The sequence below is a fragment of the Dipodomys spectabilis genome, unplaced genomic scaffold, assembly GCF_019054845.1.
Source record: "Dipodomys spectabilis isolate Male_0828 unplaced genomic scaffold, ASM1905484v1 ptg000125l, whole genome shotgun sequence".
In the NCBI taxonomy this organism is placed as follows: Eukaryota; Metazoa; Chordata; class Mammalia; order Rodentia; family Heteromyidae; genus Dipodomys; species Dipodomys spectabilis.
Genome location: NW_024870802.1, coordinates 2,101,383 through 2,126,886, shown reverse-complemented (window position 1 = coordinate 2,126,886; position 25,504 = coordinate 2,101,383). Strand labels below are relative to the sequence as shown.

The 25,504-nt window shown below is 43.5% G+C and overlaps 1 protein-coding gene across 9 annotated transcripts in view; it reads right to left on the bottom strand.

The window, feature by feature from the left end:
• The window catches only part of Ablim1 (actin binding LIM protein 1), a 257,300-nt gene that overhangs the window by 64,087 nt on the left and 167,709 nt on the right, over positions 1-25,504 (bottom strand). The window contains exon 1 of one of the 9 annotated variants that reach the window (XM_042689466.1): positions 17,503-17,715. The exons of the other annotated variants lie outside the window; for them this stretch is intronic. The gene's annotated coding sequence lies outside the window, so the exon portion shown is untranslated. Of the gene's footprint in view, positions 1-17,502; positions 17,716-25,504 lie in introns of those variants that run through there. 9 annotated transcript variants of the gene reach the window in all.

Below are 25,504 nucleotides of genomic sequence, written 5' to 3'. Positions count from 1 at the left end.
CTCTAAGCTGACTACTCAGTATGCTATCAGACTAAAAATATTTTTTCTTCCCCAGGGATAGAGGAGCCTTCAGGGTGGGAACGAATGCAGGAGCGGTCAGAAAAACACAGCTTGCTTTTCCAAACATCCTTGTCTGATTTCCTCTCCCATTGTGGCTGGACTTCATCCCCTTTAACAAACAACTGTGCCTTCTAGCAGGAAACCTACCAAGTGGATTTGTAGGTTTTACTGGGCGCTGCTCTCAGCAGTGTCCCACTATGGGTTCTAATTGTCAGGAGGAAGGAAAGACTGAAAAATGAACTTGTAGAAGGAAGGGATATGCACGACAGGACTCTGCATCTCCAAGCATGGCAGGGTCCCAAATGAGAGCATGCCCCCCCCCCAATGACAACCAGAGCATTTCTGTATATTGCACAAAAAGAGACACACAATTCACAGTTTGATCTTGACCTGCTGGGTGGGGCTTGCCCTGCCCCGGGTCCTCTGGCTTCCTCTGGAAGGGGTGGCCTCAGAGACTGCAGCCAGGGCAAGCAGGGTTGCTGTGCAGGTGGGTGTCCTGCCACTACATCAGGCTGCAATCCCAGGCGCCAGAGGTGAACGGACTCTGCCGTCATTAGACACCGTGACCAGGTTATCAATCTAAGCCACATATATGGAACTGCTGATTTTTGTAAGCCCTGGGTTCCCACTGGTTTGGTGACACAATTCTGGAACCTTCCAAGTGCCAGAGAGTGCCCAGGGCTGAAGTAAGGTGTGCATTGTACCCAGGGTAACAGCCTCACCCGAGTTATGAGGTTGGGGACAACCTAGAATTCCCTGCTGGTGTTTATGAATTCAGTTCCTCTTGCCACATAAAGATGGGAAAAGCTCAGCTACAACAGCCCCCACCCCATGAAACGCAAGGGGGTGTCTTGGGTAGGCCCCCTTCCCCACCACTCAGCAGCCTGAATTCAAACAGATGGGTACAATGGTCAGGGAGGAGCCAACAGGGTCAAAAGGCCCCAGGCTGGCATGAGGAAAGCTGGGTCCTGCCTGTCAAGCTTAGAGCTCTCCATTCCTCAGCCTTCTTATTTGTGGGGTAGAGGTTTAGATGCAAAATTCTATCTTTCTATGAAAGAAGACAAATAAACTAAAAGCTATGAACTGGCACATAACCATTTTTTAAAAAAGTAAAGTGAGAATGGCTAACCACATCTTCCTTGCATAAATTAGACAGAGGAAAACAATGTACACTATAACTACCATGCCTTTAAAAAACAGAATCATGTAATCAGCTAGCAAAAGATAGGCATGAAATGTAACATTCTCGTTTAAAGATTAAGTTGTACATCAGACTAGTAAACCAAAAATCTGTAATTACATTGCTGGGGAAAGCACGATGTCACAGATGGAGGGCAGAAGAAAATTCTTTCTACATGCAAGTGGTATTATTGACTCTACACTGGGACTTTCTTCTATTCTAAGCGACATTTTCCTGTTTAAAATTCTCCACATACCTCTCTGAACTCTTTCTAGAGTAGTCTCATTTCCTGTAATTTTGCTCCCAGTGTGTTTCTTGGCAAAGGGTAATTCTAATTCTTTCTTATGCAACAAACCAGTCACCTGTACAAAATATTCTCAATTCTCAGCAGAAAGACCCGCTGTCTGTATGGCCTAATTTTTTTTCCCTTTCAGCTGCTCAGGCCATCAGATAGTCTTCAAAAGTCCCTTTCCTGCTGGATACCACTAGTTTCCCTCTGCCATTCTGGGCATTCTTGAATATGGAGGCATTGCTTTCTTTACTTCAGCCAGTCTCATGTGGACAGATGCTCTCTCAGCATCTTCCTGGAGCACAAAAGCCTAGACAAGCCCCATCCAAGACGAGTCAATTTCCTTCTGTCTAATTAGGAGACTTAAGCTGCTGCCACTTCCTTGCTGCAGGCCAGTCATGTTCTGCACAAGATGATCCAGATGAACTTGGCTGAGAGGAAGCTACTTACTCCAAAAGTAATGAGTCTATTAAAGCCAGGAGCCTGAACAAAGGGATATTTTCTCCTGTGAAAGAGGAAAAAGAAAATGGGCTACAATCCCACACACTGTTTGTATGCTGAATACTTTGCATGTATAAGTGACATGCTATGCCCTCATGGGGGTCAAGGGCCTGCTAGCACAGAAGACAGAACCTCTAGGCTGTAGTCTTATATGCCATTACATTTTCAAAGTATATGCATAGTAAATGTGCAGTAAGCATTGTCATGTGAATGAATCTTCCCAGGGTCAAGAGAAGAGAACAGTGGTTGGTTAATTTAGGATTCTGGGGTCAAAGAAGATTTCATGGATAGTGACTTATACCTTCAGGTTAGAAAGACAGCAGAATAACACTTTTATTATTTGTATGCCAAAAGTCAAGGATCTGTCCCTGTCACTCTCACTACAGTCAAGAAGATAACCCTTATATACTCTTCCATCCAGCTTCCCTTTCCCCCAGCACACCACACACCATTCCCCCCAGTCAAAAAACAAAAAAACAAAAATCTAAACCTCGAGAAACTTATCACATATTTCTTTTTTTTTTTTTTTTTGTCGGTCGTGGGGCTTGAACTCTGGGCCTGGGCGCTGTCCCTCAGCTCTTCAGCTCAAGGCCAGCGCTCTACCATTTGAGCTACAGCGCCACTTCCGGTTTTCTGGTGGTTTATTGGAGAGAGGAGTCTCACAGTCTTTCCTGCCCGGGCTGGCTTTGAACCGCGATCCTCAGATCTCAGCCTCCTGATTAGCTAGGATTACAGGCGTGAGCCACCAACGCCTGGCTAATTTATCACATATTTCTATACTTAAAGTTACATTTCTATATAATTTTCCAGCTACCATGATCAGCTGAAAGCTCCTTTCTTACCTCTTGTATATTTAACTGATAAATGTGATGAAATTAAACAGAAATGTTAAGAAGGGCTAGTCATACTATCATGACTCAGACCAGGAAGAAATTAGCTTTATTTCAGCAACAGACCAGGAAAAATTAGCTTTATTTCAGCAACAGTCAGTATTTTACTACCTCTTAAATCAAGCAAGAATTATCATGAATGGAAGAGAGAGAGAGAGAGAGAGAGAGAGAGAGAGAGAAACAAAGAAAGACAAACCTGCTGGTTAGACAGCATTCAGCAGTAATAATTTCACACTCAATTTATCCCAAGCTGGTAAGACCACATCACAGCAATTTCATTGAATTGATATGTTTCCACTTCCCCTTCCTAACCTATAATAAATAACCAACAATAAAAGACCAACGTGGTCTATACACTGGTGTGCTTGCAATAGTGTGAATTCAAAATCCCTTACTTAATTCTGATGACTGGTAAGAGCCAAAGTCACCCCTCATTAACCAGGGATGAAAGAATTGCTAAATGAGTTCTTAGTGTTTCCTTTCTAGCCCAGAGCTAGCAAAAAATTAGCAATTGATTTTTTTTTCCCCATGAAAAGTAATGAACCCAATGCTACCAAGAAATACACCCTTTGTCAGAAAGAGCCTGGTAGGTTTGACTTCCCTACTGAGATCTGCTAAGTGTGTGTCCAAGTACAAACTTCTAACACACAGACAAGCCTGAGAAGTGGTCACATGATGTCATTGCTCAAGTGACTACACCCAAGAATTGCTGGTTGTGGCCAGGGGCTCCCTGAACATCTTTTGGGAACATCTACACGTTAGTTATCACACGTGGCTTTCCTGGAACTGAAGACAGTAGACTATGAGAATAGAAACCATTTTGTACTATTAGCTAGAGGACAACATTTCACTTCTATACAATGAGAATTTTGAAATATGAGCTGTTTAAGAACTTTCTGCAGCCCTGTCCTTGGGTTCATTTTTATAGTTGAAATCAAACTGTGCCTTTTCTCACAGTGAGTGCACAAGGGCACACAAAGAAAGGCATTCAAAGGACAAGACACAGGCGTCCCTTGGGCCTCTGCGCACCAGCTAGGATTGTTCCTACACCAGCGAGTTCCTGTTCAAAAGCTTAAAGCTTTGAACTTGAAAAAGAAAATAAGAGAGAGAAATGGCTTGTCCTCTAAAGTCTGTCCATCACAGCATCCTTAAGGATTGATGAGGACACTGCTAGACACCATGTGTGTCTGCTGAATGCAAATGTGCAGAGAAATAAAAGTAATCAAGCTTTGGATGTGTCATCTAGATCCTGAAAGGGGCAGAGCCTAGGTTCACACGAGGGAGAGGGGAACAGAAAAAGAGGAACCCATATACAAAGTCTCAGGAAAAGCCAGTCAAGACAAAGGCCATCCACAGTAACACACGACATGAGGATCCATTCAAAGGAAGTAGAAATGCTCTGAAATTCATGAAAATGTAGACTGGGTTAATGTCAAGCTCACAGTTTCACAAGGGGCCACATCAAGTCTACTCTGCTTGCTGGAGGAGCCCCATCTTCTCCCAATGGAAGCTGCTACTCTTTTCCATAGCCCTGGCTGTGGGGGAATTGTCCAGCAGAGAACAGGTGGTATTTGAGAGGACCCTTCCCAGGATTTTCTGATTTGAGCAGCTATAGCCTTCCTCTTCTGACCCAGAGTTGTGAGTGTGAAGGACACACAGAGATAAGCTTTGAGCATGCTATGGGCATCTGAGGCCTTGTTCCCTTAGTCACAGCCATGTAAGATCCTTTGGCTTCAGTTGATGTTGTGGATCGAGTTATGTTCCCACAAAAGATCTTGGAAGTTCCCCCCACCCCTTCCTGGAATAAAACCCTCTGTGTGTGACCTTATTTGGAGACAGTTGTTACAGATATAAGCTGTTAGGATGAGCTCACACTGGAGCAGGTTGAGCCATTAACCTAGTATAGCTGGTATCTTATAAGAACTGAAGATGAAAGTGGAGGAGGAAACAACTCCACCCAAAGGGAAAACCGTGGCTGGAGATCTACAGCCACAAGCCTGGGAACACAAGGGACCAGCAAAGCCATGAGAGGTAAGCAAGTTTCCACTCCCAGAGCCTTGGAGAGAACACAGCCCTGCTGACAGCTTGATTTTAGACTTTTGATTCCAGGACTGTTGCAAATTATGTTTCTGCTGTTTTCAAGTCATTCTATCTGTGGTTCTTTTTATTCCAGGTTTAAGAAACTCATACCCCTAGCCCTTGGTCATTGGCTCATGCTTATAATCTTAGCTACTCAGGAGTCTGAGATTAGGGGGTATTGGGGTTTGAAGTCAGCCGGGGTCCTCTCCCCCACCCCCACCCCCGCAAAAAAGTCCACAAGATTCTATCTACAACATAACTAGCAAAAATCAAAAGTTGGAGGCATAGCTCAGGTGGTCGAGCAACAGACTAGCAGATTTTAAGTCCTCAGTTTAAACCCCAGCACTCTTTCCTCTCAAAACAGAAATTTATACACCTGGTTTGAGGTATCTGCCCATCATGTCTAAAAACCTGAAGTTCTAAAGCTCTGAGCCTGAAGCAGATACCATTTTTTATTTTAAGAATTAGAAAACTTTTTCAGCTAAATGCTTTGTATAAAACAAATAACAGCTGTGTCCTTAAACAATTAAAAACAGATCGCAAGCCAAAGCGCTGGTCGCTCACACCGGAAATCCTAGCTATCCAGGAGGCTGAGATCTGAGGATTGTGGTTCAAAGCCAGCCCAGGCAGGAAAGGCTCCATGAGATTCTTATCTCCGATTAACCACTCAAAAACCAAAAATAGTGCTGTGGCTCAAGTGGTAGAGCACTAGCCTTGAGCACAAAGAGGCTCAAAGACAGCGCCCAGGCACAGAGTTCAAACCCCACAACCGAAAAAACAAACAAACATCAGCAGCTACAATTCTTCATATGTGCATTAATATCCTTCTCCTGAGAAGTTATATATAAATAGATGGTGTTACTTATTCTGGCCTCACAAAGACTCAGGCAAATTTGGAAATTCCAAAAGTCAGAAATGAATGCTGGCTAACTCCAGAGAAAAGTTGATGTATGATGGGTGAAAATAAACTTTCAAAGATCACAAAAGAAAAGGTTTTCTTCCATTTGTTTCCTTTTTATCACAACTATCAGATCAGCAAACACTCTTTACATTAGCTTATTTTTGTAGAACTCACGAAGAAAATTCCTAGAAGTCTTGCAGCTCTGGCTAGGATTTTCTGGGATTGATTGCAGACTAGCAAATGACTAATAGCAGATAGCAGATGCCATTCTCAGTGCTTTGGTGCTTGTTTTTTCTCTTTCTTAAAGATCCAGGCCAGTTTGTCACATGAAAGATACGGCTCTGACACCCTTGCTCAGCTAGAGGAGGAGAAACCTAAGAAAGACAACTTAGAGGGCAAGAAATGAATTGTATCTCCCAATGGTATACCCGTGATTTTCACATAGAAGGTAAGGATCTTTGAGATAAGATCCTTCTGGAGGGGCTGGGAAGGTGGCTCAGTGGTAGAATGTTTGCCTTGCATGCATGAGGCCCTGGGTTTGATTCCTCAGCACCACATAAGCAGAAAAAGCTGGAAGTGGTGCTGTAGCTCAAATGGTAGAGCCCTAGCCTTGAGCTGAAGAGCTGAGGGACAGTGCCCAGGCCCAGAGTTCAGGCCCCACAACTGACAAAAAAAAAAAAAGATCCTTAGAGTGGATTCTAAGCTAACAATTCTTGTGAGGAAAAAAAAAAAAAAAAAACAAGAAGAAACAGTCCAGAGTCCCAGGGAGGAAGCTGGGCCTATGTAAGACAGAAGCAGAAGTTGGACTCTTGGCAACTCACACAGGGTGGGAGAGGAGCAAATTCTCAGACTCAAGAAGGAACTCACCCTGATTACACCTTGGCTTCAGATTTCCAACCTTTAGAACAGTGCCAGTACATTTCTTCCACTTAAAGCCATGGAGTTTGTGGCGATTTGTATGACAGCTATAGGAACTTTACATAAGCCATCAGTGACTGGGCAGGGGTTAAGAGGCAGGCCAGCTGTGTGCAATGGGTCTTCACTTGTTCCTTGAGATCCACATTCCAAAGTATGGGGAAAACTTGGAATTTTCAAGATTTCACAGATATTTCCCTTACGACTGTAAACCTAAAATTTGATGCCAAACCTAAAATTTGTTGGAAACCTTCATGGTTATATAAAATCACGTATTAGCTTACTGTGCACATGGTGCTGTGCGAGTGAAAGTTGGGCTAGAACATTCATTCACTCATTCATTCATTTTTGCATTACTGGGGATTGAACTCTGGGTCTTGTACTTGCTATGCAGGAACTTTCCCACTTGAGCCACGCCTCTAGCCCTTTCTGGACAATCCTGCCTGTAGACACAAGATAACACTGGCCAGATTAAGGTGGAGTCCCAGACACATGGGACAATGTGAAACAAATAAGTCATCATCTCTGTTTGAAGTACTTTTTTACAGTTATGCTTAGCCTTCTGTATTTGACGTAGTTGTTTCCTGGTGGAAAGTAAAAATTATGCCACCATATGGTAATAAAAAAGAAAGTCATCAATCTATACTAGTAGTCACTGCCAGGGGAAGAAAGGAAAATTGTACAATATGTTCTTAGTCATATAAAAGTCTGGCACCAGTAGCTCATACTTGTAATCCTCGGTAAACAGGAAGCTGAGATCTGAGAATCTCGGTTCAAAGCCAGCCCAAGGAGATAAATCCAAGAGACTTAATCTCCAATTAACCAGTAAAAAGGTGAAAGTGGAGCTATGGCTCAAGTGGTAGAATGCCCTCCTTGAATCAAAAAGCCAAGCAAGAGTGAGAGGCTCTGAGTTCAAACCCCAATGCTGTATCTGTGCAGGGAAACAGGTGAAAAGCAAGATAAGGAGCCATACACTCTGTGTGACAAAATGTATGGGGCCAAACTCCATATTTGCAAACATTTCTCTACATGCTTCTGGCTCTCAGCAAAAGCCACTTACAAGAAACAAGATTGGAGAAGGAATGGAGAAAGTTAAATTTTATATTAAAGCAAGATTGGCAAATTGCCTGACCCATGAACCAAGTATGGATGACTATCTGTCCTTGTCAATAACCTGTTCTTGTCAGTAAAGCTTTATTGAAACACAGCTGGGTCTGTTCACTTACAATGTGTCTATAGCTGCTCCAAAACTTAAGAGCAGATATGATGGAGAAAGTACAGTCTACAGGGCTCAAAGTATTTGCTATCTGGCCTATCACCAAAAGACTTTGCTGGCCCCCTCCTGCTTATATAATTCCATCATCATCATCATCATCATCATCATCATCATCATCATCATCATCATCATCATCATCATCATCATCATTTGCATTACTGGAATTTAAACCCAGCAAACTTTTTTTTTTTGTCAGTGGTGGGACTTGAACTCTGGACCTGGGTGCTGTCCCTCAGCTCTTTAGCTCAAGGCTAGCACTCTACCACTTGAGCCTCAGCACCACTTTCAGTTTTCTGGTGGTTTATTGGAGATAAGAGTCTCACGGACTTCCTGCCTGTGCTGGCTTTAAACATCTCAGCCTCCTGAGTAGCTACGATTACAGGCATGAGCCACTGGTGCCCGGCTTAAGCATACTGAGTCAGGCCTACAGTCTTACTTTTTGTTTGTTTCCTTGCCATTCTAGAAATAGAACATAGTGGGCAAGGTGCTACCACTGAGTTACCAGCCTTGCAATTAAGTAACTTTTTAAAAAGATCCTTCACAAGTTATCTGCTTAGACATTTTCAGGATGTCCCTAGAAAATTTTCCTGGAGCAGGCGAGAGGTTTTAGAATTAGAGAAGAAAAATTCTCATAGTCCAGGAAAGGAAAATGTGTTTACTGAAAACAAAGATAATATAAAATACAAACCTGAGTAAAAACTCCCCTACCTTCAGCATCTTGTTTTTATGTAATGACTTCAATATTCCATTCATTCAAGAAGTGACAGAGGCGGGTGGGGGGGGGGGGGGAAGCAGAGTTGAATGGCTCTGGGCCCACTTTTACCTCACTGACCAATGGGCTGTCCTTTCTTAGGTAAATCAATTTTGTTTTCTGGGTCTCAATGTCCTCAATTCTCAGAGGATTCAGCTAGATTAAATCTATAAAACTTTCTTGTTAGGTCCTTCCTAGGAGCCTTAAGCAGGAATCACCTTGAACATAGAAAAGAGGTTTTTCTAGTTGTACAAGGCCAGGCCAGGGAACCATCCACACACTGCAGAGTTCAGGATAAGCAAGGGCTCTATTACCACCTAACTGGCTAGGCCTGTGAGTGGACGACTAATCACAAAATCCTTCCCAGTATTCTCTTCATTCAGTTAAATTGCCATTCATGGGACATAAAATCCAAATGCTCATACAAAGTAGTACTTCTAAGGCAAACAATGCAAACCAAAACAAAAAAAAAAGCCCTCCAAAGTCCCACTTTTGACTTCATATAAGACTTCTCAGGTGAACTAATTCATCAGTGACACTTTCTAGTACAGCAGTGATACTCACATGAACTATAGTTCAACTCATGAGGTAGGAGGGTCAGGAGGGGGAAAACTGGGAGAAAACAAGGTAAGAGATGACACTGTTCAAAAAGAAATGTACTCATTACCTGACCGATATCACTGTAACCCTCCCTGTACCTCACCTTACAATAAAAATCAATAAAATTTAAAGAAAGACTTGGCACCAATGGATACCTTGTACACTCTCACTAATAAATATGACAATGAATAAGGCAACGAATAGAGAGTTAAATGGTATGCGTTCTTGTGATCGATGGGGAAGCAGAAGGATACATCAGAATTTACCCACAGGTTTCCCAATACATGCCAAGACGGAGCGCCTCTCACTGGTCCTGCCTCAGGGTTTTTGAATTTTGTGACACACATGATTAGCACACAGGCCTCACCTTTCTACTTATCACACCTCCCTCCTAGTGAAAGAGAATCAGCTTGCTCAGCCGCAACCCTTGGTGAAACCTGATTAGTTGCATCTACTCACTAGGTAGCTGACTCTGATTTATGACAGCCATCGCTGGGAGTTGGGTGCTGAGACCTGCAAGCTTTTAGATTGGAAGCCTACAGCCAGGGTGGGGTGAGCTCACACACTGAATCTCCTCAGCAAGCCCCCAGTCAGCAGCCCCTGCCTCAACTCTCTATAAAGACACAGTTTTAATCATCTTTAAACTGGCTCAGGAAATCAGGGCTCCAAGCCAGCTTGGAGCATTGTTTTCATAAGTTGGTAATGGCTTCTGCTCTTGTCTGTCTACCTTGTCCATGGAACATGCTAAGGCCAACCGAATCACAAGACTGGTGTCCACAAGAGTCTGGTCATGAACGGCACTGGGTTAAGTTAGAAAATATAGATGAATGCTGATACATTGACTAGTTTTAGATTTTTTTTCCCTAGTCTTTCCTACTTGAAGTTTCTACCTCTGGCTGCCATGGCATTTTTCTCAGCATAAACTATGAACTTGAAGGGCAATGAATGCAAAGCTGGGCACTGACGACAGAGACCACTGCATGCATGCATGCAACTCAACAGCAAGTGACTAACAGGTTTGTCACAGAAGAAAAATAAGAGCATTTATGCAACTGATGAAGCTCTGTCGGTTTAAAAAGGTGACTTACGGTAAACTGATCAGTTTTCTTCAGAAAGACCATTAAATTATGACTTAATAAAATCACACTTACATGTATAATACAACACTGTGCTACAAGCAGCATAAATAATATTTTTAAGCTCAAATAACAAGGAAGAAGAGGAACAAGACAGGGTTTAGGTTTTGTTCACTTGGTAAAGGACATGGTGGGCACCCTGATGCTGAGGACCGAAAGGCTGCAGAATGAGGGCTTAGAAACAGGCTGGAGTCAAACCTGGCCCTGGTGAAATCACCTTTATGACTTCAGCTGCTCTGGGCCTCCCCTACTCATCTGTAAAACAAGGATGAGAGTAATGGCAGCACACAGAAATGGTAAGAAGACTTTAATAAGATATGTCTATAAAATACGATGGTAAGGCATTAGTGGATCACGCTCGTAACGGTGGCTACTCAAGAAGCTGAAATCTAGAGGATCATCGCTCAAAGCTAGCCTGGCTAGACATGTCTGTGAGCAATCATCTTGATAAACAACCAGCAAGAACCAGGGCTAGAGAAATGGCTCTAGCTGAGCAAGGGCAATGCCAGAATTCAAATCCAAGTATTCCCCCGCCCCCAAGAAAAGCAAAATAATGACTACAACCATCTCCACCATTTAGTAGATATTCCTGTGCCCAGGAACTTGACTGGCAGAGAGGTGGCTTGTGCATGAACAAGTGACTGCCACAGGATAAAATAATTGGTTCAGAAGTGACCACAGGCAGAAAGGTATCCGAGTACTGAGTACTATGGCCCTGGAGGGGTCAGGGAAATGGCAAAGGAGGATTAAGTGGGATTAAGGACAGGCGTTAACTAGAAAGTGATCCCTTTCTTTCCCCTCCCTCCTTTCCCTCTCTCCCTTTCTTCCTTCTTTCTCTTCCTTCCTGCCTTCCTTCTTTCCTTCCTTCTCTCTTTCCTTCCTTTCTTCTTTCTTTCCCTTTTTTTCTTCCTTCCATCCATCCATCCATCTATGCATGCATTCACCTACCTGTGATGGTAGCATCATGTCTTTAGCTTACATTCTTTAGCAGGTGACAAATAAAAGACATGTTTATGTCTACATAAGAATCCCAGATCGTGAGGAACTAGGTGCCAGGAAAAAAATAAAACGGCTGAGGGAGCAGAAGATGACTTGGGGGTTGGACAGGTAGAAGCAGCTTCAGCTAGGTGAACACGAAGTTGAGGAATGAGGACACTGTGCTCTGGGAGAATCATGGGAAGAGCATGTGCTTGAGATACCACAAACAGGAATGAATGATCAGAAAGATGTAAATGGTGGCTAACTCTACAAAGGGATGTGTGAACCCAGATTAGGGATTTCCATAGGGTTTTGCAATTTTGAGGTTTAAAAGCAAAGCAAAAACTTCATCAAATACATTTCTCCCCTTATGCTTTAAAACTCTTTGCCAAACACAAAGGAATCCTGAAAATCCACACCCCTTCCCCTTTGGGCCTTCAACTTTGTTATATAAGGACATCTTTAATCTACTGCCAGGCCAGATACATTTGGCATCCTTAACAAACTGCCAAAACAAAGTCAAAAGCTGGCTTACTCTCTGTGAGAGTATGCTCTAAGCTTTACAAACACAATTTCTCTATCTTTTCAAGTGTGTTTATTTGGACAAGGTACACGGATATAAGTGCGGATGCAAGGAGCCAGCTGCCCAGAACCGAAACAATCTAAGAAAATTCTTATTTAGCAGTAAGGAAAGATAAAAGCAGTCTTAAGTATAAGCAAGTATTTCTGCATCATCTAATGTTTATGAGGGGGAAAAAATGACCCTAGTGGGAGGCAGCAATGCCAAGAGGGCCACAACACATATTTGCCACAAACACCACAGGCTTGGCAACCAATGAAAGCAGAGGGTTTGCATCCTCTTTTATTATAGGTCCTCTCCCGGGGCCATGCCCAGGAGTGGTCCTCTGTAGCTCAAGAACTTGAGGAGGACCTGAAACTCAGGGAAAATCTGAATCAAACCCACTAGCTTCACTAGCTTTCTTTGAAAATGACTAATGACTTTAAAATGACTAATCTTGATGCTTTTGGAGTCTCTCACTAGCTTGCTGTCTATAACACTTTAACCTATGGACTATAATACTAACAACTGCCTACACTATTTTTCATGGGCCTTTAAGCTGTTTTGTCAAAGCTTCCAACTCTCCATTTTGGGCCCCCACAGGTGTCTGATGGGAGAGCTTTTTTTTTTTTGGTCGGTCGTGGGGCTTGAACTCTGGGCCTGGGCGCTGTCCCTCAGCTCTTCAGCTCAAGGCGAGCTCTCTACCCCTTGAGCCACAGCGCCACTTCCGCTTTTCTGGTGGTTTATTGGAGATAGGAGTTTCACGGTCTCTCCTGCCCGGGCTGGCTTTGAACCGCAATCCTCAGATCTCAGCCTCCTGAGTAGCTAGGATTACAGGCGTGAGCCACCAGCACCCGGCTGGGTGAGCTTTTGATGTCAAAATACAAAAACAAAAACCACTACCCCAGATCATGCTAATACCTGCTAGCTTCTGACCATGTACCCCATGAGATGGATCACACATCAACATCACGTTGATGATTTCTCTTCCCATCTCCTTTTCCCAGGACTTAAATCAGCCTTCGTGTTCATCTGATAAATGTCCCCAAGTTCTCTTCTCAGGCAGATGAATTTAAGAATATGGTTTTCCCTGCATGGTCAGCCATCTTTTAAAAACATTTTTGCACACTGTGGTGTAGCAAGCGTGGGCCTGGCTTGGTGACAGACTCATGTACTCATGGTCTGGGCTACTTAGAAAAATGAGCTGGGGTTGGTCTGTGACTTGAGGCAGGAAACTGAGACCACTGACCATGACCATTGCCACCAACTCTTCCTCCTCCTCCTCCTTCCTCATTGTTTTATTGAAAAAAAAATATTTACATAGCAAATGACATGGATGGAATCTGTGGTAAAGATGTTGGGGCTCAGGGAACAAGACTGTAGGTTTCCTGCTCTTACCACCCTGACTACTTTATACTGGAGGAGACTGGAAGGCCTCAGAAGCAAAGGCTCTTGGACCCTTCTCCTGCCCTCCTACCACTTCTCTTCCTCCTTATAGAAACTAGAGCTCTTCCACAAAGCCAGCCACCATCTCTAGAAATACCACTTTAACCTGCCCTGCCTTTCTGTGCAGGAGTTTCCAAAAAGGAGTTCTCTGTTTTACCTTGTCTGACATTATGTCATGTGGCGTGTTGTTTTAGAGCAATCCGGTTCTATACTCAGGAGGAAGGAATGCCACAGAGGCAGACCAAGAGGAATCTCAGCAAACAGGCCTTTCCTGGCTCCTCATCAGTCTGCACAGCCTTGTATCCCGTGGCCTTTGTACATTATATACAATCATCCTTTCTGCACACACCCCTTTCCCTTATCTCTCTGGTGGTACTGGGGCTTGAACTCAAGACTGTGTACTGTCTCAGCTTTCTTTTTGCCCAAGGCTGGGGTTCTACCACTTGAGGTCTATTTCTGGCTTTCTGTGGGTTAATTAGAGATAAGAATCTCATGGACTTTCCTTCTTGGGCTGACTTCAAACCTCAATCTTCAAATCTCAGCTTCCTGAATAGCTAGGATTGTAGGCATGAGCTACTAGACATGGTTTGGGGTCTCATTTTAAAAACACTCACATCACATAAAACATCAATTAAATTTGTTATGTTTATTCCCTCATCAACCCTTCTTTTGTTGTTAGCCTTGCTGGCCAGGACCTTTATGATGAATGAGAAAGATAGAACACATATCTTTCTAGACTTCTTATACACCAATCTCCTGAGAGTTACTGACACCCATTTTTTGTTGTTGTTAATTACTAAGCAAACAGTACTTCCACAACAAATATGGCTAGATGTGTAAGTATTGTACTACATTCTGATGGTAAGTAGATCTAAAACAGTAATGTTCTCTCCTACAGTGGTTCTGAGGGCCAGTGAATGAAGGAGTAAGTCTTAATAATGAAATGTTTCTAAGAGAACCCAAACTGAGACCCATTAGTACCTCCAGGTAGAGGTAAACATAAGATTTGCTTTGTAATCAGAAGCAGAATCCACAGCCTCTGACAACACAAGAGCCAGCCCAACGCTTATCATGAACAGCAGACTCCAACAAGCCAATATCCTGATCCATTCACCAATTCCGGAGCACAGATCCTTGCCAAGGCTGGGCCTGGAAGTGTTCCTTTCCCAGAGTGATGTACTTCATCCTGATTGTGTGTCTAGTCAGGTTCTCCAAGCATCAAGGTGCTCAGGGCAATGCAAATGTTCTGGGAGAAAAACCCTGAAGAAATGACCCACACCACTTCTGTATAAAAGATAACTCTTTAATGAGATTATGATTATAGACTTAGGAAATTTACAGCCATCACAAAGACCAGGAAAGTAGGACTAGGCAAGATGGATGGCTTTGGATATTTTGGATCAGTATTTGTTTACTAGTGCTTCACTCATCTTGTAATTTGTAGATCTTCAAGAGCCAATAGTAAAAGTGGAAGAAAATTTGTAAATAGAAAAAAAAACCAACAACCAGCTGTTGACTTCACTGTTATCTGTGCATTTGAAAAGGGCAATGAATAGTTTGTTCTGTTTGTTAAAGCAACAAGATTCACTCCCAGAAACACCTGGAATTTACACACAGTGGGTCAGAGGTGTGGGAGGGGCATGGAATGATTACTGGGCAAATTCCAGAAGAAACAAAAACAGCAAAAAAAAAGGTATGCCTTCATTTACTCCATACCTCCATACCCAAACACCTTTATTTGCAGAATGAATCAGTGGTAGTTAATTAATTCTTTGCTTTGTAAAATGGGTCACTAATTGAATTTCTTTTTTAAAAAGTACATTCCCTAGATGTTATTCGAGGAAATATATTCAAGATAGCAAAGTCTAACTTCAAAACATTTATGAAATAAGGCCTACAAGGAAAAGAAAGAAAACTGTATTCAGAACAGTCCTGCCAAATGCCAGTGGCTCAGGCCTGTAATCCTGGCTACTCAGGAGGCTGAGATCTGAGTATTGTGGTTTGAAGCCAGCCCCTGGAAGGGAAGTATGTGAAACTCTTATCTCCAATTAACCATTGAAAAGCTAGACGTACCGTTGTGGCTCAAGTGGCAGCGTGCTAGCCTTGAGTGGGAAAGGCTAAGGGACATCCCCCAGGCCCTGATTTCCTGCCCCATTCTTGGTACCCAAAAAAACTACCAACAATATATACATACATACACATTGATGCATGCATATAGACAGCCATACATACATACAATAAAATAAAACAGTCATTGAACCCGCCCCCACATCTAAGGTGAAAACTGGAAACAAAAGCAAAACAAAAGTGAAATGAGAAATGCCGAAGCATGCATCGCATCCCTCTCCTTGGACTCTGGGTGAGTCCTTCCTGTTCTCACACCTCTCACACCTCTCCACTCTCCACCTCCAACAGCAGACCCCCAAAAATGGGTTCTCTAGGGGAGTGATGGTCATTTCACGGGTGATTCTGTCTCACAGGGACGGTATGGCAATAGGTGACAACATTTTTGGTTGCTGTCGCTAGGGAGGAAGTGTTCCCCCAGCTGGTAGAGATCAGAAGATGCTTGTTAAACACCCTTCAGGACCAGTCCCCCCTCCCGTTAGAAGATGGGGCGGGGGAGCACGTGCATGACTCTACCCAAAATGTCAACAGAGGGGAAGCTGAGAAACTTAGGTCTACAGGAGGCAAAAATCTATTTAAAAAAAAAAAAGACTCACATTCCTGCACAGTCAGGGAGCCTGAACCTAGCAATTCTGACTGCTCTGTTTTAGATGAGCTGGAGGGAAGACACAGCCTTCCCATTGTCCTGGCATGGGGTTTCTGTGTTGGATTGTGGGTTAAACTCATTGACCCATAAAAATACCTAGGCAAACTACTTGCAAACACTTGGTGATAGCTTCCATTCAAAGTTTGGCAAGGCCTCTCAATCCGTCTCAGAAAGGCTCCTCAGGAGTAATTCATACCAATGAGCCATGGCAAATTCTACTCTGTAAGTACATCGTGACTCAACAAGCCTTTTTGGTCCATGATAGAATGGCAACAATTATATTTTAATTAGTTATTTTTCACTTACTTGTCAGAACCTGCTTAGAGACTCTAAATAACTTTACATCCTCTTAACATTCCTTCTGAGATAGTCAGAAAACATACTCACAGTTCTTTCAAATCTCCAGCTCCCCAAATCATAATCCATTTCTTTCACAGTTGGGGAAATAGTCTCGCACAGCACATTATAAAAAGAAAAAAAAATCCCCCATCCCTCCAGTAAACTGTAAAATGAGGGTTGACTAATAACTAGCGAGGTTTTTAGGGGGAAAACTCACTATAAAGTCTAGACTTTTGCAGTTGTGTGACTAAAGGTGGTAAGAGGTTACAATAATGATTGTTCACATTGTAGCTGCAACAAAAGATGAATGCCACACAAACATTTTGCTTCTTGTGTTCACTCTCAGAGAACTTGTTAAGGAAAAGAAAAAGAGGTACATATTTATGATAACAATTGGCCTATTCAATGTGCTTTACCACTTTAACTACCAAATTACCCAAACATAATTCAAAAGTCTTCTCATCTCAGAAGTCAATCCCAGAGAGTTCTATACACCACAAACAAAAGTCTGAAAACCATTCTCTTTTCAATCTTTGGAGTAACAGCCTCCCCAAAACACAACTGTGCTTTAAAGAGTAAAATAACTCCCCTTTGCCTGCTCTTTAGAACTGTACCAGTGAAAAAAGGTTCCTTCATTCTTTAGCATTCTAAAAAAAAAAAAAAATGAAAGTTTAAGCAAAATGGGTTTCAAGGCAATGCAAGTAAGCTTCTGTGACTAGCAGCCAGCCAGGCATGCCCTTAGGACCACAGTGACCCCCTAAGTGTTACCCAGAAAGCCAAAGGCTGCACATCTACCTCCTACCACAAAACACCTTTGCAAAGGTGACTTTACCTTACGCCAGGGCTCTTTGCTTCCAATTCTGTTCTTCAGCTGTGCTGAGCAGAACTCGGCTTCAGACCTCAGCTGGGGAGACTGAGGCTCCAGCCTGCCCGGGTTACAGACCAGGCTTCTTTTCCTAGGTAGGCTGAGCCAAACTGCGTCTCTCAGGAGTCACACACCGGAAGCAAGAACAGAGTGTGGCAGGCTCCTCTCTCCTCCCCTCCACTCCCGGCTGCATTTACTAACTAAACACACGATGGGCCAATCCATGTTCCAAAACAGGAGGGGGGTATTCTTTCTTTTAAAAATGCAGGTGGAGGAAAGTACCATTTCTCCACATCCGCTCCCAATTATCTGCATTGTAAATCTGACAGTAATTGTTCCCCGAGGCAGGGAGGCTTGCCTTGAAAACCAGACTCAGGCTTTTTAAGTTTCTTTCCTGAGTTTGAGAGGGTGGTGGACAGCTAAACACAGCTATAAATAACCAGCAGCCTTCCCTTTCAAGTCGCTGCTTTGGGAGACCCATGTTCTGGAACTTCTAATGCAAAAGTGTAACAACAACGTGCTCAACTTCTGGTATTACGTCAAAATGTTTGTATTATTCTACAGCACTGTTTCAGGGATTTTGGGGGCGTAGGGAGAGGGTGGTCAAGGAGCTTGAACTCTGGGCCTGGGCACTGTGCCTCCCGGAATTGTTTGTTTAAGGACTTGCTTATCTAATTTGCTTGATGTGTTTGAACATTTTATACTGTGCTTTTATTTCAGAAAACTATTGGATATCTGTTATGTTCTGGGTATTTGACACACATTATATTCTCAGCAAAACCATCCTGCAGAATCTTAGGTGAACAGAAGGTGAAGCCGTAGGTGCTGTGTGTGCATGAACAGAGGGAAGAGGCCAACAATCATCTTCTCTGATCACACAGCCTGTATGGTTTGTTCGGTTTTATGGGTCTTTACTGAGGGCTAGGCCTAGGGCTGTAGCATCTATGGCCATTTTCCATAAGACTAAGATGATTAGGGGAAATTTTCATGGAGATTATTTGCCCATAAATATCAGTTATTCAAAAGACCTTTTTTTTCCCCCCTCTGTATGTGTGGAATCTCTCTAAGCTGATTTGGAAGCCATTCAAACATTGTTGAAGAAATCTAAGGGTTTCAACAACAAAGCTGAGCTTCCAAAACAAATAGGAAGTCACTGTTGCAGGGATGTTGATCAAATATCTAGTGCTTTCTTTCTTTGGTGTGTATGGAGGGGGAGGGAGTCCCAAACCTCCCTGGGTGTGTCTTCACTACACTCACGCAGGGCAAGAAGCACTGTGAGCCTCTCTACCCCTCTAACTCCCACAGCAGGTGGCTCAGTGCCACAAAGACCCCCAGCTCTTCATCCAGATCCCATGCTTTCAAATTGTCAACCACTATTTCTATTCTGATAACAATACTTAACATGAGATCAACTCCATTAAACTTGGAAGTGCATGAGATGCTTTTGCAAACAAAGATGGTACCATCTAGACTTGAGACCCACGCTTTACCAGTTAATTCCTGTGCACGATGTCTTTTAGAACCTCGGCCCTAAATTCTAAGACCTGAGGGGTCACAGACGATACCTCTGACCTCTCTAATCCCAGCACCTCCTGTTTACAACACATGTTTGTCAGAGCACTGCAGGAGCCCCTCCTTACAAAGGAAAACAGAGAGCTTAACTGAGCTCCAATCAAATGGCTAGAAGTAACTCTGGCATTAGAATTGGCTATCTCCCCACCAATCATCATTCCTTCCAACTTGCCTATTTGGTCTCAGTTTCTCCTCCAGATTTTATTTATTTAACCACTTCTATGACTTCTGGTTTGAGGAGAAAGATGACAATTATCATCAAGTTTGCCAAGCAACTTTTCAAATCTGTGTCTCCAGATAAGAAAGGTTGAAAATCACTACCATATGTCATCAAGTGGTTCAAGTATCCTACCAGAATCAGCAGCCTTCGGTGAGCAAAAATAATCTTCCTTTCCAATGAACAGATCCTTGGGCATGCAGGTGGATATGCTTGGGAAGAGAACATAACCAAAGTGTAGGCCCAGGGATCTGCCAAAAGTGCTGGAAATATTCTGAAAGCTGACTGCAAAGATGGTTGCATAACTCCAAATTTAGCAAACATCACTGAATTGTACACTTAACAAGTATGAAACCTGTGACACATAAATAAAGCTGCTACTAACCACAGAGGTACTTGGCTAAGACCCAGGGCAAAGGGACTCAGTGCTAAGGGATTGAGCTCAAGAACTGGAAAAAAAAAAAGGAGCCCAAAAGGAGCAGGACCTCTTTCTCATCCTGAATAGCAGCATTACACAGAACAATGCAGCAGAAAGCATGAATCCTGCAAGAGCTGATACTAAAACACAAAAAACAAAAACAGATGATGTTCAGGTATATGCAACAAGAAAGAAACTAACACAGACAGGAAAGAGGCACATGGACAATTAGATCACAAGAGAGAAAGGAGTGGGTACTTAATGAGCTGGTAAGCAATGTCGCGATAGGTAAATCTTTCATATTTTTGGTTGAGGGCCATGGCAAAATTCCCTCATAGGAAAATGAGGCATTTATTTTGCCTGCTGCTAGATTCCTGGTGACAACGAATAGAAAACACTCAGTAAAGCAATGATAGATTGACTTTATGGGCATAAATGCCTGTGCCTGTCTACAGTTAAGCATCAATGTGACTGATGACTTGTACATTTGAAATCATCTAACCCCAAAGAGCAAAGAGAAAATGGTGGGGGGTGGAGATGCACCTGCCTGCTTCTCTCATGCACAAAACTGTAAGCTCATGCAACATTTTTATGTGTGTGAATTTGTAATTGATAGACATACAACCCAGAAGCTGTGTGTCAGACACTGTCTCGGGTGACTGGCCTTGAGCGTTTTTCTAAGCCTGTAAAAGGTTTAGATCCTCCTGCCCACTTCATAACTCAGGAGGCAGAGGCCTCAGGGCTGAGCAACTGGCTGAGGATTCCTCTGCTCCAAGTGTGGCAAGAGGAGTGAATCCCGCTATGTTTGAGTGCATGCTACCCACTGCTATCTTCTTCCTATCTAACCTTAAGCCACATCAAGCTCCAAATCCCAGACTCCACGCCTGTCTCCAAAACACCTGCAGATCTGCCTTGTGCTACACCACCATCAGGCTCATGCCTGTAATACTAGCTACTCAGGAGGCTGAGATCTGAGAATCATGGTTCAAAGCCAGCCTAGGCAGAAATGTCTATGAGACTCTTATCTCCCATTAGAAAACTCGACGTGGAGACGTGGTTAAAAGTGGCAGAGTGCTAGCCTTGATGCAAAGAGCTCAGGGACAGTCCCTAGACCCTGAGTTCAAGCCCCATGACTGACAAAAAAAATCTTATAAGCAGTGCACGAGGGCATTCTGAAGTTCCCTTGGAATGGAGGGGGAAATTACTGTACTGCACCAGTTCATTCCCACAGGGCTGGATAGGCCCCTAGCCCACACCACCTCCTGTCTAGCTGGCAAAGCAACAGCGGGTCCATCTGCTGGCACCACATGGTCTATGAGGCAGGAAGGCATAGGGTCCAGGAAGCAGGTGCCTTCAGGTGTAAAAGAAATGGGGAGGGAACTTTTTCTATGGGAGATCCTGGGCCAGCATCATTGCCCGGGGTATAAGTGACCAAAATGCTCACGTTTTTCCTGAAGCATTTGTCATCACACGAGACAGAAGAGAAACCTTCCGGGTAACTTAGGGATGGTGCCATTTTTCAAGGTATATTCCCAAGTTCAATGCTCATGGTAGAGGTGAAATGAATGAACTCACAAGGGCAAGATAGCACTGAGGTCACGAGAAACCCCCCTTTCACAGGAGTGCTCATGGTGCAGCTACAGGAATTGCTGGAGGGCCCAGACTAGCCAGGGTGCCTAGCAGAGGCTGACCCCACATTCCAAGAGGCAGCGGACATATTTCTCCCCAGCACCTTTGGCTAAATGATTAATCTATGTGGGTGTCTGGAGAGAGAGTCTTTCCATGGAGAATGGGTCCTAGTGAACCCACAGCCTGCCTCATAATTGAACTGAAGTCATGTTAGTCAGAACTAGAAAATATCTAAGACTTTTGGAAGTTTAAAGCCTGACTGGGTTTGGAGCAGAAAAATAACACATTATTATGAGCCTGTAGATAAACCAATGGTAAAAATCAAATCAAAGGTTTAATATCAAAGAAACGAAGAAGGTAGGAAGATAGCTCATTTGATCTAAGTCTCTGAAGTTGTCACACTGAAAACCCAAATACCTAAGTCAAGATAAATAGAAATTCTTTTCTAACTGCCATTTCTGGAGAAGGAAGTTCTCCCATGTGTATAGACAGGAAATGGGGTGATTTTTTCCATAAATATCAAATCTACTGCTTGTGAGCAGTCTTCTGTTACCCTGGCAACACTTTCTCCGTTGTTAATGTAAGAGAAGGCTGGTAGCTTTGGGGAAATCGGCTTTTCTTCAAGCCATTTATCATGTCAATGGGATGGGCTTCACAGGCCCAATTTCAATCTGTTGAAGAGGGGAAGGACAAAATATTAGCACGAGATTATTCTTTCCAAATAAGACATCACAGCTAACTTGAAGCCACTTTCCATCCAAGATTTTTACATCCATCAAATCACACTCTGATCGACAGCACACTTTTTACATGGAGATAACCAGAGGCCACAGGAGAGAACCAGAGTTTAACTGTCACAGAGGAAAGAATCCTGCATGCAGACATTCACTGATGTGACTGCTCATCCTTGGGCTTTCTTTACTCTGCTTAGGCCTCCTCAGGCCTTCTCAATTCTCAGATTCAAAGAACAGAAGAGAGGTGCTAACTTGCTTCTAACCATGCCTTGGGGTTGGTTAATACATCTTACACACACACACACACACACACACACACACACACACATACACACTTTCTCCTCTATCTTTCTCTCTCCTCTCAAATCCTACAGCCCTATGAGGAAATGATCAGTATTATTATTTTACAGATGAGGAAACTAAAAAACGGGTTCATCACTTTTATGTCTTTGCATAATTAGATACGTATAAACATATACACAGATATTTAAATTGAGATAAGACATATCATAAAATACACCCTATTAAAATGCATACTTCAATGAGTTTTAATATATTCACCACTATCTTGTTCTAGAACATTTTGATCATCCCAAGGAAAACGTCTCCATATCCATCATCAGTCAATCCCCATTTCCATCTTCTCTAAGGCCCTGGCAGCTGTTTATCTACTTCCTATCCCTCTGTATTTGCCTATTCTAGACATTCTACACAAATAGAATTGTGACACATGACCCTTTGGGATTGGCTTCTTTCATGTACTATAACATTTTTGAGGTTCATCCATGTGGTCTATGAATGAATACTTCATTCCTTTACATGGCTGAATAATATTCCATTAAACAAGTATATCTTCTTTTGCTTAACTCAATTTAAAAGGAAACCATTCCAAGGCTGATGTATACTAGTGCTACTTCCCCAGTAGTCCCAGCTACTGGGGAGGCTAAGGTGGGAGGACTGGTTAAGCCTATGTTTGAAGCCTGCCTGGGCAACATAGTAAGACCTTGTCTCAAGAAACAAAACAAAATGAAACAGATTTTTTTTAATGAAGCCATCTTTTAAACTACACAGTGTTTGCAATGAGGAAATGTGATCAGTGTTTCTATATTGGTCCTGTCTCATGGGACATTCATGGAGCTGTGAACAGACCTAGACTAGAGCTCTGTGGAGAAAATGGGTCCTCTAGCCAGGCACAGCATCATCGATTTGCAATATTCCCCAGGGCTCAGGCCAGGTGTCCTGAAGGACTCTATGCTGATTAAAGCAGGAAAGGTCTCACGCCACAGAAGCAGGTCAGACACAGCAAGATTGCTGTAAAACAACAAGTGTTTATTGCCCTGAACATAGAATAAGAGGCCCAAAGTGACACAAGGCTTCTCCTCTTACATCTAAGTCCTTCAGCAAGTTAAACTAGAGGCAGACTACTTCACTCTGTGTGTGTACCCGTGTGTGTGTGTGTGTGTGGGTGTGAGTATATGTGTGCATGTCTAAGTACACATGGGTGTACAGATGTGCACACACACATGCCCATATCTTTTGAGAATTGAGAGACCTATTTTCTAATTTTGTTCTGTCACTAATTAGTTCCAGAATTCCCAGCACTCAGTAGCTCATCTACAGATGGAGGTCAGTAGTAAAGGTCCTGGCCACTTTGCAGGACCGCTGTGAGAATTAAATATTTATGAGATCACTTGCAAATGTTAAAAAAAAAATCATGTTCCTTGCCCTTCCTCAATATTTGGGTTCACAAGCAACTGGAACAAAGCAGGAATTTGGGCACCATTCATTTTCAGTATGGGTCATTCATCTTTGCCTGTGTCTGCTGGATACAAAACAAGGAAAGAAGGCGTTGAGCTGGGTGTGGTGGAGCACACTTGTAATCCCAGATACTTAGGAGGCCAAGATACTTACGACTCTCAGTCTGAGACTGGCCAGGGGCAAACGTATGAGACGCTATCTGAAAAACCTACTAAATTGAAAAGATCTGGGACAAGACTCAAAGGATAGAATGAAGTAGGAGGAGGTCCTGAGTTCAAGCCCCAGTATCACACACACACACACACACACACACACATCACACACACACACACACACACACACACATATACACACACATACAGATAGCATTTCGGGGCTGGGAAGGTGGCTCAGTGGTACAGCACTTGCCTTGCATGCCTGAGGCCCTGGGTTCGATTCCTCAGCACCACATAAGCAAAAAGAAAAAAGCCGGAAGTGGCACTGTGGCTCAAGTGGTAGAGCACTAGCCTTGAGCTGAAGAGCTTAGGGACAGTGTCCAGGCCCAGAGTTCAGGCCCCATGACCGGACCCAAAAAAATAAACAAACATACAGATAGCATTTCCAACTATCTTTTGAAAATTGCATCTTTTTTGTGGGAGGGGGAGTCGGTCATGGGGCTTGAACTCTGGGCCTGGGCGCTGTCCCTCAGCTCTTCAGCTCAAGGAGAGTGCTCTATCACTTGAGCCACAGTGCTACTTCTGGTTTTCTGGTGGTTAATTGGAGACAAGAGTCTCATGGACTGGCTTTGAGCCACGATCATCAGATCTCAGCCTCCTGAGTAGTTAGGATTACAGGCGTGAGCCACCAGCGCCTGGCTGAAAATTGTATCAAAAATACAATATTTGGTATCTATAAATGAAAAAGAAAAGACACAGCCAAGATTCACTAAACTTACAACAAACCTAATATTCAGAACGGTTCACCACAAATTTGTGTCATGCAAGTGTCAGGAACAAGTCTCTCCCTCACAACACGCCAGCTCAGAGCACTCATGGTAACAAAAGCACTGGAAAATAACCTATGCCACTAGGAGGAGAGGACCAGGGCCTCCATTCATCATGTGAATCGGTCTCCCTAGAATTTCATAAACACTGGTCCCTGGAATTTGGGAGAGAGCAGTGTGGTCGTTTTTAATCAGCTAAAAAGCAAAACCGAATAAAGCCAGCAATTTTTAATCCCTGAGAAGGAAGTGGCCGAATCCTGTTGGGATTCCATTCCCTGCACTCTAGGGGCTGAGCTGGAGGGGTCGGAAGGCAATTGGGAATCCTGTCCAAGTGAATGGACAGAGCAGGGGTCCTGTGGGGACAGTGGACGGGCACGGTGGGGGGGGGGTGTCTAGAGGATGCCTCTGCCTCCTCAGGGCACAGCTTGTCACAGTCAGCAGCACCCATTCCTCCCCAGGGAGCACATCAACAGCTAGCAGAGTAAGCAAGTACCAGCCCTTCTGGAAAGACCAGATTCTCCCAGGGGTGTTGACGGAGTCCCTGGGTGCAGTGATGGGAGGAAGCCAGGGAAAAGAGCCTAGACTTGAGGTAGGGAGGCAAAGCCTGCCAGGCTCCTGTGTGCTGACCATCCATGTCCACGCACCTGCCCTGCTCCTCC